The 15,900-nt window shown below is 52.4% G+C and overlaps 1 long non-coding RNA gene across 1 annotated transcript; it reads left to right on the forward strand.

Moving 5' to 3' along the window:
* The first annotated feature begins 3,277 nt into the window (after positions 1-3,277).
* On the forward strand, positions 3,278-6,366 carry LOC140120762 (uncharacterized). The gene is made up of 2 exons (XR_011853977.1): positions 3,278-3,447; positions 6,096-6,366. It is a non-coding gene; the product is annotated as an uncharacterized lncRNA (long non-coding RNA).
* The last annotated feature ends 9,534 nt before the right edge of the window (positions 6,367-15,900 follow it).

Here is a 15,900-nt window from a genome sequence, read left to right on the forward strand (position 1 = left end):
TTCTTACGTTTTTCATTTAGCCACCTCCTATTGTCCTCATCCATACTCTCATAAAGAGAGGAACCAGTGGTGATGGCCTCTTCCTCTTTCTCCAGCCTCCTGACCTCTTCATCCAAGTCCTGTTCCCCCAGGGCCTCAGCTGCGGCCGCACTTGTCTCAGGAACAGGGCTATGGCTCACCCCAGCAGCCTGGGGCTCCCCAAGCTCTCTGCTCCTTCGACGGCCTTCAAGTCGCCTCAACTTAGAAGGCGGCATGGTTTTGCCTTTCTTCCTTGGCCCCTCTGCCCCTTCAGCCCTAGCAGAACCCTCCACAGCAGGAGCAACACCTCGGCTCTCTCCCACTGGGGCTCCGACTATATTGGCAAAGGAGCGAGGGCAGCGACTGAACGGGTGACCAAGCTCACCACACAGATGACACCTGATCTGCTCACAGTTTGCGGCAAGATGACCAACCCCACCGCACAATGCGCACTTCTGCACATGGCAGTTGGCGCTAAAGTGCGTGGGATCACCGCATCTGTGGCAGACCTTTGGCTGCCCCTGGTAAAAGATCAGGATTCTGTCCCTCCCCAAGAAAGCTGAGGAGGGAATGTGGGTGACCGTGCCTCCTGAACGCCTCAACTTAACCATGAAGGTCCAGGCTCCTGACCAGATGCCAAACTCATCCAAGTACTTTTTAGGAACTGCCACCACTTCGCCATACCTGTTCAACCAGGTCATAATATCCATGCATGAAAGTGACTCATTACATGTTAAAACGGTCACTCTCTTGACCTCATTTTGACGGGACACCGCTTGCACAGCGAAATCCCGCCAGCCGGGCTCATTGCGCTTCAGCTAATAATTCGACCAAAAGAGCTCAAGGCCCTCCGGCCGAACAAAGCTGATGTCAAAAATGGGGGTGCCATAGGGATGTATCAAGGCAAAGATGTCAACTGCCTTGAAGTTCATCCTCAGAAGGAGCTCTACTACTTTTGCCCTTGGAGGGCACGCATCACTGCCCCTCCAGCGAAGACGGACCACATTCCTACAAGTCCCCACTGGCCCGGCTGTCGGGAGAGACCACACAGTGTCTCCCCCTCTTTCCTCTCGGAAGGCTGACAGGCCAAACCTGTCTATTCAGAAGGATAAATCAACCTCCTGCCCCTCTACATTCATCGTTCTCTCTCCCCTTCTGAGGGCCTCCAGGAGGCGCCGTTGCAACATGCCGTCCCCAAAGTCTGGTGATGGGGAGGATACACCAGCAGCCCCAGCAGCGACACTCGCATAACTGCGCGCCTGAGATGCCGCCACCGGGGGGGGCAGATGGACCAGCCCCCACTGACCCTACAGACCCACCACCTACAACAACATTACCACCACCATTCACACCACTATTCACACTACAAGATGGTACACTAGCTTCCACACACACAGTGGCTGGACCAGCTGCAGTCTTTGCCGCAGGGGATAGGACCATCTCCCCAGGACAGGCGGCCGACCCCTGGCTTGAGACAGTCCCATCCAGTCCAGCGTCCTTTTTTTTTCCTCCAGGAGGATCGGGTCCCTTTGCCCCAACTGCCCCTTCACACAGCGGCAACCGCTTAGCAGCTGCCACAGGTTCCAGGGCAGCCGGAGCACTCACAGCGGGCTCTAGTGCCAGGCCGCCCCCCCCTCTCACTGAGGGACGGACCTGAACACCAGAACCAGAACATGCCGTGCCCGCCGCCGGGCCGCCCTCACTGTTCGGCCTCATTGCCGATGTCTGCCCCACGCCACCTTTGCTACCACAAGCAGAGATGACGTCCGTTGCCATTAGCGATGCCACAGGTTTTATCTTCCCACTCCCTTGCTCAGGGTCCACAACAGAACTCGAGCTGGGGCGGGAAGTGGGACTCACACAACGGGCTTTCCCTGCCGCTGGCGGGGGCTGCACAGGGTGGGGTACATATACAAGTCTCACCTCCTCTCTGGCCGAGATCTTCTTAGCCTTGGTATTTATTTTCATCTCCGGTCCCAGATCATCACCAAACGCCAAGTTCTCCATATGGACCGGAGACTCGAGGAGGCGAATCTGCGCCATCAGCCTCCCACCCTGGCCGCTGGTGTCATCTTCCCCCTCACCAGCAGAGCTGGAGTCTGATGGCAGAGCCATCTGCTCTGCAGAGGGCCCGCTGTACGGAGTCTGCTGATGTTGCTGCAGACTATCAGATGGACACTGCTGATGCTCTGGTGCAGTCTCTTCCACCACCTCCTCATCCATCTGCGACTGGAGGCCCCTCAGTCTCCGGGTTTTCTCCTCCTCCATGGCCCGGAACCGGTCATCATTCTCTAGCTTCTCTCTGAAGGGGCCGCTGTGCTGCAGGATGATGGTCTTCCTTCCCTCCAGAGAGTTGATGTTATTTCTTAGCCGCTTTACAATCTCTGCAAGCTCCACCTTGCTGGTCCTGGTCGCGGTCGCCATCTTGGCCCGGGTCTCTCGCAGCTCCTCCCGGAGCCGCCACAAGGTCTTACTGGCTTCCTCATACTCACGGAGGTTCTCGACAATGCGGGTGCTGTAGCTGACATCAGGCTCCCGGGCCTTGCGCACCCACCAATCCTGGTCACCCCCGTGAGTACTTAGCTGTGAGGCTGCTCCAGAAGGAGCGCTGCAGGATGTTTCCACCTCACATCCACCTGGGGCCTTTCAGCATCCTCTGCTCTCTGGCTGCGACCCGCGTGGAGCTGCACTGCTGTGACTCCGCTCCGATCTCCGCACCACTGGCTTGGCCGGTTGCTGCGTCTCTCCAGCTCCCGCCGGCCTAGTCCGGGAACTGGAGGCCTTGGACTGGCGTCCACTATTCATTCCCAGGACCTGCACTCTCCCTGGGGAGAAAATACAGGCCCTGGCTGGTCTGGGTTCTGCTGGATCTCACAAACACAGAGCACCTGAGCTTCAAACAGGACCACACCCACACGCTGACCACTTCCTTCTCCTGTATAGATGGGCAGTGCACAGTACTACTTCTCCTGTATATATATATACAGTGCACAGTACTACTTCTCCTGTATATATATATACAGTGCACAGTACTACTTCTCCTGTATAGATGGGCAGTGCACAGTACTACTTCTCCTGTATATATACAATGCACAGTACTACTTCCCCTGTATATATGTATGATGCACAGTACTACTTCTCTTGTATACATGTATTATGCACAGTACTACTTCTCTTGTATACATGTATTATGCACAGTACTACTTCCATGTCTTGTGTGTAGAGTGTAATCTTTATTCCCTTGTCATTATGTAGCCAGTATAGAAGAGCTGCTGAGGCCGGGGATTTGTCCTGTGGATAAGCTCGATAAAGAATCCTTCCTGCCAGAGATTCGTCCTCGGTGCCGCGGTCGCTCCGATTGTCCTGGTGACATCAAATGTTGTCTTGGAATCAACGAGATTTATTTGTGCTTCTCTTCTTAATATACAAGTAAGTTACATATAACATGCTGCCTGCAGATAGGACACTATGTACAATCTGCTCAGTTCCTCCTGCTCTATAACGTGCTGCCTGCAGATAGGACACTATGTACAATCCGCTCAGCTCCTCCTGCTCTATAACATGCTGCCTGCTGATAGGACACTATGTACAATGTGCTCAGCTCCTCCTGCTCTATAACATGCTACCTGCAGATAGGACACTGTACAATCTGCTCAGCTCCTCCGGCTCTATAACATGCTGCCTGCATATAGGACACTATATACAATCTGCTCAGCTCCTCCTGCTCTATAACATGCTGCCTGCAGATAGGACACTATGTACAATCCGCTCAGCTCCTCCTGCTCTATAACATGCTGCCTGCAGATAGGACACTATGTACAATGCTCTCAGCTCCTCCTGCTCTATAACATGCTGCCTGCAGATAGGACACTATGTACAATCCGCTCAGCTCCTCCTGCTATATAACATGCTAACTGCAGATAGGACACTATGTACAATCTGCTTAGCTCCTCCTGCTCTATAACGTGCTGCCTGCAGGTAGGACACTATGTACAATCTGCTCAGCTCCTCCTGCTCTATAACATGCTGCCTGCAGATAGGACACTATGTACAATCCGCTCAGCTCCTCCTGCTCTATAACATGCTGCCTGCAGATAGGACACTATGTACAATCCGCTCAGCTCCTCCTGCTATATAACATGCTAACTGCAGATAGGACACTATGTACAATCTGCTTAGCTCCTCCTGCTCTATAACATGCTGCCTGCAGATAGGACACTATGTACAATCTGCTCAGCTCCTCCTGCTCTATAACATGCTGCCTGCAGATAGGACACTATGTACAATCCGCTCAGCTCCTCCTGCTCTATAACATGCTGCCTGCAGATAGGACACTATGTACAATCCGCTCAGCTCCTCCTGCTATATAACATGCTAACTGCAGATAGGACACTATGTACAATCTGCTTAGCTCCTCCTGCTCTATAACGTGCTGCCTGCAGGTAGGACACTATGTACAATCTGCTCAGCTCCTCCTGCTCTATAAGATGCTGCCTGCAGATAGGACACTATGTACAATCTGCTCAGCTCCTCCTGCTCTATAAGATGCTGCCTGCAGATAGGACACTATGTACAATCTGCTCAGCTCCCCCTGCTCTATAACATGCTGCCTGCAGATAGGACACTATGTACAATCTGCTCAGATCCTCCTGCTCTATAACATGCTGCCTGCAGATAGGACACTATGTACAATCCGCTCAGCTCCTCCTGCTCTATAACATGCTGCCTGCAGATAGGACACTATGTACAATGCTCTCAGCTCCTCCTGCTCTATAACATGCTGCCTGCAGATAGGACACTATGTACAATCCGCTCAGCTCCTCCTGCTCTATAACATGCTGCCTGCAGATAGGACACTATGTACAATGTGCTCAGCTCCTTCTGCTCTATAACATGCTGCCTGCAGATAGGACATTATGTACAATCTGCTCAGCTCCTCCTGCTCTATAACATGCTGCCTGCAGATAGGACACTATGTACAATGTGCTCAGCTCCTCCTGCTCTATAACATGCTGCCTGCAGATAGCACAACTATGTACAATCCGCTCATCTCCCCCTGCTCTATAACGTGCTGCCTGCAGATAGGACATTATGTACAATCTGCTCAGCTCCTCCTGCTCTATAACATGCTGCCTGCAGATAGGACACTATGTACAATGTGCTCAGCTCCTCCTGCTCTATAACATGCTGCCTGCAGATAGCACAACTATGTACAATCCGCTCATCTCCCCCTGCTCTATAACGTGCTGCCTGCCGATAGGACACTATGTACAATCCGCTCAGCTCCCCCTGCTCTATAACGTGCTGCCTGCAGATAGGACACTATGTACAATGTGCTCAGCTCCTCCTGCTCTATAACGTGCTGCCTGCAGATAGGACACTGTGTACAATCTGCACAGCTACTCCTGCTCTATAACATGCTGCCTGCAGATAGGACACTATGTACAATCTGCTCAGCTCCTCCTGCTCTATATCATGCTGTCTGCAGATAGGACACTATGTACAATCTGCACAGCTCCTCCTGCTCTATAACATGCTGCCTGCAGATAGGACACTATGTACAATCTGCTCAGCTCCTCCTGCTCTATATCATGTTGTCTGCAGATAGGACACTATGTACAATCTGCTCAGCTCCTCCTGCTCTATAACATGCTGCTTGCAGATAGGACACTATGTACAATCTGCTCAGCTCCTCCTACTCTATACCATGCTGTCTGCAGATAGGACACTATGTACAATCTGCTCAGCTCCTCCTGCTCTATAACATGCTGCCTGCAGATAGGACACTATGTACAATCTGCTCAGCTCCTCCTGCTCTATAACGTGCTGCCTGCAGATAGGACACTATGTACAATGTGCTCAGCTCCTCCTGCTCTATAACATGCTGCCTGCAGACAGGACAATACATACAATCTGCTCAGCTCCTCCTGCTCTATAACATGCTGCATGCAGATAGGACACTATGTACAATGTGCTCAGCTCCTCCTGCTCTATAACATGCTGCCTGCAGATAGGACACTATGTACAATCTGCTCAGCTCCTCCTGCTCTATAACATATTTACAAATTTTCTTACAGTTCCCTGGAATATTGATGATTAACCTCCTCCTTGATGTGCAGCGTGTCCCCTGTGAGATGTAACAGCAGAGGACATCCCCCCCATCCTGGCCGGAGCAGGAGATGTCATCATGGAGGTGGAGCGTGGAGATTGATGACTTCATACAATCCATGAGACACAGATGGATCCCCATGACATCACATTGTTATCTCCTCATCCAGAATCCTGAGATGAATAAATGATCTGCAGCAGTAACCTGAGGCTCTGTGTTACTGCTGGTGTCATCACAGATATTGTCCTCCTGGTATAGAATGTTCTGCACATCTTCTCTTTCCTCCATAGACATTGCCTAGGACTTGTGCAGTGAGAGGTTCCTTGTGGGTGATAGTCAATGGTGGACACGCAGCTCTTGGGGTCTCTCTTTTGTCTGTTGTTGTGGGGCTCACTACAGTGAAACATTGGATGTAAGATGCTCTGCTCATGGCACATCTAATGGCCTGCGAGTAGTAAATTGTGGGCCCTGAAGAAAGGACCAGGAGGCAGGTGAGACAATTCCACACACAAGCTCCCGGCTCATTTGCTTTTAAGCTTTGCCCTTCCAGTTGTTGATAAAGTGGAGACAAATGCACTTACTGTAGATGAAGTGTCTCCAGAGGAAGGATCGGTGTGACCCAGCGGGCTCCCTCCGGAGTCCATCCTGACAAATCTGTATTCATTTATGTACAGGGGCTCAACAGTGATGTTGAGAAAAATTCCGTAAGTGATGAGGTGATGAGGGTCGTTTCCCTCCTTCATTGTCCGCAAGGGTGAGACCTGCGGTGACGGGTAGAGCCTCAACTCAACTGTCACAGTAGCTGGCTGCTCGTTGCCTGACAACTTCTCAGTGAGCCCCAGATTCGGGGCTCTGGAATGCCAATGGGATGAGCAAAGATCCATAGCTGTATGTAGCTTCGGCCAGACAGTCCCATTTTTGTGGGTGCTGTCCTGCCATTCCAGACGGTTGGGAGAATGTCCCGGACTGCCCCTCACTGCTCCTTGTCCCGCCTCCTGATCTCCACCCTGACTCACCAGTGCTGCAGAACAGGGACCAAGCGGGGTCAGCTACCTCCACATGTCTCTGCTATACTGTATAGCAGAGAAGTGTGGAGGCAGCTCCTCCTGCTTCTCCAGGAAGCAGGGCTGGATGGCCCACTCCCCTCCTCCATCATCTCCCACCTCCATCATCTGAAGGAAGCAGGACTGCGAGAGATGAAGGCAATGGTAAGTAGCAAAATTTTATTTTGTTTCTTAACCCAGAACAGTGGAGGACAGGAGGCCACTATATGGGGTTAGATGGAGGAGGAAGTAGGCCGTTATATTAGGGGAAATGGTGGAGAACAGGAGGCCACTATATGAGGGGAGATGGAGGAGGACAGGAGGCCACTATATGAGGGGAGATGGAGGAGGACAGGAGGACACTATATGAGAGGAGATGGAGGAGGACAGGAGGACACTATATGAGAGGAGATGGAGGAGGACAGGAGGACACTATATGAGGGGAGATGGAGGAGGACAGGAGGTCACTATATGAGGAGATGGAGGAGGACAGGAGGCCACTATATGAGGGGAGATGGAGGAGGACAGGAGGACACTATATGAGGGGAGATGGAGGAGGACAGGAGGCCACTATATGAGGGGAGATGGAGGAGGACGGGAGGCCACTATATGAGGGGAGATGGAGGAGGACGGGAGGACACTATATGAGGGGAGATGGAGGAGGACGGGAGGACACTATATGAGAGGAGATAGAGGAGGACAGGAGGCCACTATATGAGGGGAGATGGAGGAGGACAGGAGGACACTATATGAGGGGAGATGGAGGAGGACAGGAGGCCACTATATGAGGGGAGATGAAGGAGGACAGGAGGACACTATATGAGAGGAGATGGAGGAGGACAGGAGGACACTATATGAGGGGAGATGGAGGAGGACAGGAGGCCACTATATGAGGGGAGATGAAGGAGGACAGGAGGACACTATATGAGAGGAGATGGAGGAGGACAGGAGGCCACTATATGAGGGGAGATGGAGGAGGACAGGAGGCCACTATATGAGGGGAGATGAAGGAGGACAGGAGGACACTATATGAGAGGAGATGGAGGAGGACAGGAGGACACTATATGAGGGGAGATGGAGGAGGACAGGAGGCCACTATATGAGGGGAGATGAAGGAGGACAGGAGGACACTATATGAGAGGAGATGGAGGAGGACAGGAGGCCACTATATGAGGGGAGATGGAGGAGGACAGGAGGCCACTATATGAGGGGAGATGAAGGAGGACAGGAGGACACTATATGAGAGGAGATGGAGGAGGACAGGAGGCCACTATATGAGGGGAGATGGAGGAGGACAGGAGGCCACTATATGAGGGGAGATGGAGGAGGACAGGAGGCCACTATATGAGGGGAGATGGAGGAGGACAGGAGGCCACTATATGAGAGGAGATGGAGGAGGACAGGAGGCCACTATATGAGGGGAGATGGAGGAGGACAGGAGGACACTATATGAGGGGAGATGGAGGAGGACAGGAGGCCACTATATGAGGGGAGATGGAGGAGGACAGGAGGCCACTATATGAGGGGAGATGGAGGAGGACAGGAGGACACTATATGAGGGGAGATGGAGGAGGACAGGAGGCCACTATATGAGAGGAGATGGAGGAGGACAGGAGGCCACTATATGAGGGGAGATGGAGGAGGACAGGAGGCCACTATATGAGGGGAGATGGAGGAGGACAGGAGGCCACTATATGAGGAGAGATGGAGGAGGAAAGGAGGACACTATATGAGGGGAGATGGAGGAGGACAGGAGGCCACTATATGAGGGGAGATGGAGGAGGACAGGAGGCCACTATATGAGGAGAGATGGAGGAGGACAGGAGGACACTATATGAGGGGAGATGGAGGAGGACAGGAGGCCACTATATGAGAGGAGATGGAGGAGGACAGGAGGACACTATATGAGGGGAGATGGAGGAGGACGGGAGGCCACTATATGAGGAGAGATGGAGGAGGACGGGAGGACACTATATGAGGGGAGATGGAGGAGGACAGGAGGACACTATATGAGGGGAGATGGAGGAGGACAGGAGGCCACTATATGAGAGGAGATGGAGGAGGACAGGAGGACACTATATGAGGGGAGATGGTGGAGGACAGGAGGCCACTATATGAGAGGAGATGTAGGAGGACAGGAGGCCACTATATGAGGGGAGATGGAGGAGGACAGGAGGCCACTATATGAGGGGAGATGGAGGAGGACAGGAGGACACTATATGAGGGGAGATGGAGGAGGACAGGAGGACAGTATATGAGAGGAGATGGAGGAGGACAGGAGGCCACTATATGAGGAGAGATGGAGGAGGACAGGAGGCCACTATATGAGGGGAGATGGAGGAGGACAGGAGGACACTATATGAGGGGAGATGGAGGAGGACAGGAGGCCACTATATGAGGGGAGATGGAGGAGGACAGGAGGACACTATATGAGGGGAGATGGAGGAGGACAGGAGGACAGTATATGAGAGGAGATGGAGGAGGACAGGAGGCCACTATATGAGGAGAGATGGAGGAGGACAGGAGGCCACTATATGAGGGGAGATGGAGGAGGACAGGAGGACACTATATGAGGGGAGATGGAGGAGGACAGGAGGTCACTATATGAGAGGAGATGGAGGAGGACAGGAGGCCACTATATGAGGAGATGTAGGAGGACAGGAGGCCACTATATGAGGGGAGATGGAGGAGGACAGGAGGACACTATATGAGAGGAGATGGAGGAGGACAGGAGGCCACTATATGAGAGGAGATGGGGGAGGACAGGAGGACACTATATGAGGGGAGATGGAGGAGGACAGGAGGCCACTATATGAGGGGAGATGGAGGAGGACAGGAGGCCACTATATGAGGGGAGATGGAGGAGGACAGGAGGCCACTATATGAGAGGAGATGGAGGAGGACAGGAGGACACTATATGAGGGGAGATGGAGGAGGACAGGAGGTCACTATATGAGAGGAGATGGAGGAGGACAGGAGGCCACTATATGAGAGGAGATGGGGGAGGACAGGAGGACACTATATGAGGGGAGATGGAGGAGGACAGGAGGACACTATATGAGAGGAGATGGAGGAGGACAGGAGGCCACTATATGAGAGGAGATGGGGGAGGACAGGAGGACACTATATGAGGGGAGATGGAGGAGGACAGGAGGCCACTATATGAGGGGAGATGGAGGAGGGCAGGAGGACACTATATGAGGGGAGATGGAGGAGGACAGGAGGACACTATATGAGGAGAGATGGAGGAGGACAGGAGGCCACTATATGAGAGGAGATGGAGGAGGACAGGAGGCCACTATATGAGAGGAGATGGAGGAGGACAGGAGGACACTATATGGAGACAGATGGAGGAGGACAGGAGGACACTATATGAGAGAGGAGATGGAGGAGGACAGGAGGCCACTATATGAGAGGAGATGGAGGAGGACAGGAGGACACTATATGAGGGGAGATGGAGGAGGACAGGAGGACACTATATGGAGACAGATGGAGGAGGACAGGAGGACACTATATGAGAGGAGATGGAGGAGGACAGGAGGCCACTATATGAGAGGAGATGGGGGAGGACAGGAGGACACTATATGAGGGGAGATGGAGGAGGACAGGAGGACACTATATGAGAGGAGATGGAGGAGGACGGGAGGCCACTATATGAGGGGAGATGGAGGAGGACAGGAGGCCACTATATGAGGGGAGATGGAGGAGGACAGGAGGACACTATATGAGGGGAGATGGAGGAGGACAGGAGGCCACTATATGAGGGGAGATGGAGGAGGACAGGAGGCCACTATATGAGGGGAGATGGAGGAGGGCAGGAGGACACTATATGAGGGGAGATGGAGGAGGACAGGAGGCCACTATATGAGGGGAGATGGAGGAGGGCAGGAGGACACTATATGAGGGGAGATGGAGGAGGACAGGAGGACACTATATGAGAGGAGATGGAGGAGGACAGGAGGACACTATATGAGGAGAGATGGAGGAGGACAGGAGGCCACTATATGAGAGGAGATGGAGGAGGACGGGAGGCCACTATATGAGAGGAGATGGAGGAGGACAGGAGGCCACTATATGAGGGGAGATGGAGGAGGACAGGAGGACACTATATGAGGGGAGATGGAGGAGGACAGGAGGCCACTATATGAGGGGAGATGGAGGAGGGCAGGAGGACACTATATGAGGGGAGATGGAGGAGGACAGGAGGACACTATATGAGAGGAGATGGAGGAGGACAGGAGGACACTATATGAGGAGAGATGGAGGAGGACAGGAGGCCACTATATGAGAGGAGATGGAGGAGGACAGGAGGCCACTATATGAGAGGAGATGGAGGAGGACAGGAGGACACTATATGGAGACAGATGGAGGAGGACAGGAGGACACTATATGAGAGAGGAGATGGAGGAGGACAGGAGGCCACTATATGAGGGGAGATGGAGGAGGGCAGGAGGACACTATATGAGGAGAGATGGAGGAGGACAGGAGGCCACTATATGAGAGGAGATGGAGGAGGACAGGAGGACACTATATGAGGGGAGATGGAGGAGGACAGGAGGACACTATATGGAGACAGATGGAGGAGGACAGGAGGCCACTATATGAGGGGAGATGGAGGAAGACAGGAGGCCACTATATGAGGGGAGATGGAGGAGGACAGGAGGACACTATATGAGAGGAGATGGAGGAGGACAGGAGGACACTATATGAGAGGAGATGGAGGAGGACAGGAGGACACTATATGAGGGGAGATGGAGGAGGACAGGAGGCCACTATATGAGGGGAGATGGAGGAGGACAGGAGTACACTATATGAGAGGAGATGGAGGAGGACAGGAGGACACTCTATGAGAGGGGAGATGGAGGAGGGCAGGAGGACACTATATGAGGGGAGATGGAGGAGGACAGGAGGACACTATATGAGGGGAGATGGAGGAGGACAGGAGGCCACTATATGAGGGGAGATGGAGGAGGACAGGAGGCCACTATATGAGGGGAGATGGAGGAGGACAGGAGGCCACTATATGAGAGGAGATGGAGGAGGACAGGAGGCCACTATATGAGGGGAGATGGAGGAGGACAGGAGGCCACTATATGAGGAGAGATGGAGGAGGACAGGAGGCCACTATATGAGGGGAGATGGAGGAGGACAGGAGGCCACTATATGAGGGGAGATGGAGGGGGACAGGAGGACACTATATGGAGACAGATGGAGGAGGACAGGAGGCCACTATATGAGGGGAGATGGAGGAGGACGGGAGGCCACTATATGAGGGGAGATGGAGGAGGACAGGAGGCCACTATATGAGGAGAGATGGAGGAGGACAGGAGGCCACTATATGAGGGGAGATGGAGGAGGACAGGAGGCCACTATATGAGGGGAGATGGAGGAGGACAGGAGGCCACTATATGAGGAGAGATGGAGGAGGACAGGAGGCCACTATATGAGGGGAGATGGAGGAGGACAGGAGGCCACTATATGAGGGGAGATGGAGGGGGACAGGAGGACACTATATGGAGACAGATGGAGGAGGACAGGAGGCCACTATATGAGAGGAGATGGAGGAGGACAGGAGGCCACTATATGAGGGGAGATGGAGGAGGACAGGAGGCCACTATATGAGGAGAGATGGAGGAGGACAGGAGGCCACTATATGAGGGGAGATGGAGGAGGACAGGAGGACACTATATGAGGGGGGATGGAGGAGGACAGGAGGACACTATATGAGGGGAGATGGAGGAGGACAGGAGGCCACTATATGAGGGGAGATGGAGGAGGACAGGAGGCCACTATATGAGGGGAGATGGAGGAGGCCACTATATGAGGGGAGATGGAGGAGGACAGGAGGACACTATATGAGAGGGGAGATGGAGGAAGACAGGAGGCCACTATATGAGGGGAGATGGAGGAGGACAGGAGGTCACTATATGAGAGGAGATGGAGGAGGACAGGAGGCCACTATATGAGGAGATGTAGGAGGACAGGAGGCCACTATATGAGGGGAGATGGAGGAGGACAGGAGGCACTATATGAGGGGAGATGGAGGAGGACAGGAGGCCACTATATGAGGGGAGATGGAGGAGGACAGGAGGCCACTATATGAGGGGAGATGGAGGAGGACAGGAGGCCACTATATGAGGGGAGATGGAGGAAGACAGGAGGCCACTATATGAGAGGAGATGGGGGAGGACAGGAGGTCACTAGGTGAGGAGAGATGGAGGAGGACAGGAGGACACTATATGAGGGGAGATGGAGGAGGACAGGAGGCCACTATATGAGGGGAGATGGAGGAAGACAGGAGGCCACTATATGAGGGGAGATGGAGGAGGACAGGAGGCCACTATATGAGGGGAGATGGAGGAGGACAGGAGGCCACTATATGAGGGGAGATGGAGGAGGACAGGAGGGGAGATGGCAGCCGCCATTGTGGGAGATGAGCTCCACACAGACAAGCCAGGCGGGCATAACAATTATGTTCATCTTACTGTTATTGCCCTTTTAAAAAAACATTTAAACACGTTCAGTTTTACAAATGTTAATTTATCTTTAAATAAAATTGCTGTGGCCTACCCACATGGCCCAAAACATGTGTGTTCCCACTTACAGGCAACCTAAAATGGCTGTCACAGGAAATAACAGAGAACAGGGCTCCAAAACCACACCCACCTAGAAAAACTTTGTCAGGCAAGCAGAGGGAGCGCATGTACTTCCTAACCAGCAGATGGCAGCATAGCACCATTATATGTCACATATAACAAGAATGAAGGCAGAACACAATACAGTAATGTGAACAGTAGAATAACAACATATATAACTAAGGGGAACAGCACAGTCCCAGGCTGAAATTCCCTTTGGGGATTTCACTATGAACTAATGACTATAAGATATAGTCCGAACAAGATCCATGAATAAAGTTCAGTCCTGTTCATCCTGCAGGAACATCCTCCATGGGTAGTATCAGAATGAGCTCATTGATTGGTCTTGCAAATGTTTTAGACTCGCCCTTCCTGGAGATCTTCAACTCCACTTTCCGAATCTTGCCATCTTTGCTGGGAAGAACTTTTGTGACTAGTCCCATAGGCCAGTCAATCCTTTCTGTTTGTTGTTCCTTCATCAACACAAGGTCTCCTTCTTTGAGATTTGGTTTAGGGTGTTGCCATTTTCTTCTTCCTTGAAGAATTACAAGATACTCCTTTCGCTATCTGTTCCAGAAGTAATCTGCTAAGTATTGTACACGTTTTACTGTTTTTGGTAGATGTTTGCATGTGTATACTCTCTGCTCACTAAAATTAAGATTACATTGCACCAACTTTTCAGCTGCAGTTTTGGAAAGTAATTGACTCTTTAGAACTTTTTGTTTCCAAGGGATCAAGTGCATAACTTTACATTTATCTACATCAAACCTCATCAACCATTTCTCTACCCACTTCTCAAGCTTCCACAAATCCCTCTGTAATGCTAAACTATCAGCCTTTGGTATTAATTACTTTACAGAGCTTAGTATAAGCTGCAAATATTGAAACTTGACTGTGTAAACCCACTACAAGGTCATTAATAAAAATATTAAAAAGAAGTGGCCCCAATACTGAACCCTGTGGCCTCCACTGGTAATGTCAACCCAATCTGAGAATGTGCCATTAATGATGACTGTCACGGGTGCTCCTGCGATCCATGTCACGGTTCGCGGGTACACCCGTGCTCCGCTGGCTGCCTGGCCCCATCCCCCGGCCCGCACTTACTTATCCTGGCTGCACTCTGGGTCCCGGTGTGCAGGTCGCACGCCTCCTGCCTCTAGGCAGCTTGCTGCCGGTGCTAGGGCGCGCACGCTCACTTCCCTGAACTTAAAGGGCCAGCGTCCTTCCCATTGGCGCTGGTCACTTCCGGGTTTCCTATATAACCCAGTGGCTCCCTTCACTCCCCGCCGGATCTTCAAGTCTTCCCAACTGAAGTGAAAGCCTCCTGTGTATTTCCAGAGGTCCTGTTTCCTCGGCGTTTCCAGATGTCTCCATGTTCCTGTGCATTTCCAGACACATCCTGTGGTCCGTGTCCTGTGGTCCGTGTCCTGTGGTCCGTATCCTGTGGTCCGTATCCTGTGGTCCGTGTGCTTTGGTATATGTCTGGTGCTTCGTGTCCTGTGGTCTGTGTCCTGTGGTCCGTGTCCTGTGGTCCGTATCCTGTGGTCCGTGTCCTGTGGTCCGTGTCCTGTGGTCCGTGTCCTGTGGTCCGTGTGCTTTGGTATATGTCTGGTGCTCCGTGTTCGGTGGTCCGTATCCTGTGGTCCGTTCCCGTATGACTGTGCTCCTGCTGTGCCATCCATGGTCTCAGCTCAATGGTGACCTCCTGCTTTCCTGTGCTTCTGCCGTGTCTTCCAGGGTTCCAGCCCATTACCCATGCTCCTCTGCGTTCCTGCTGTCATCTCAAGTTGTGACTGTTTCCCGCAATCCGTTGCCTTGGCTGCCACTGCTGGTCTCATACCAACCCCCGCGGTGGTCCACAGACTCTTCCCTCAGAGACTCCTCCCGCAACCCTGTGCGTGACAACGACCCTCTGTTTTCTATCACTAAGCCAATTACTTACCCAAATACACAGATTTTCTCCTATTCCCAGCAGTCTCATTTTATATACCAGCCTTTTATGTGGCACGGTGTCAAATGCCTTTGAAAAGTCCAGATATACAACATCCACAGCGTCCCCCAGATCCAGTCTGGAACTTACCTCCTCGTAGAAACC

This window comes from Engystomops pustulosus, chromosome 3 (assembly GCF_040894005.1).
Source record: "Engystomops pustulosus chromosome 3, aEngPut4.maternal, whole genome shotgun sequence".
Lineage (NCBI taxonomy): Eukaryota > Metazoa > Chordata > Amphibia > Anura > Leptodactylidae > Engystomops > Engystomops pustulosus.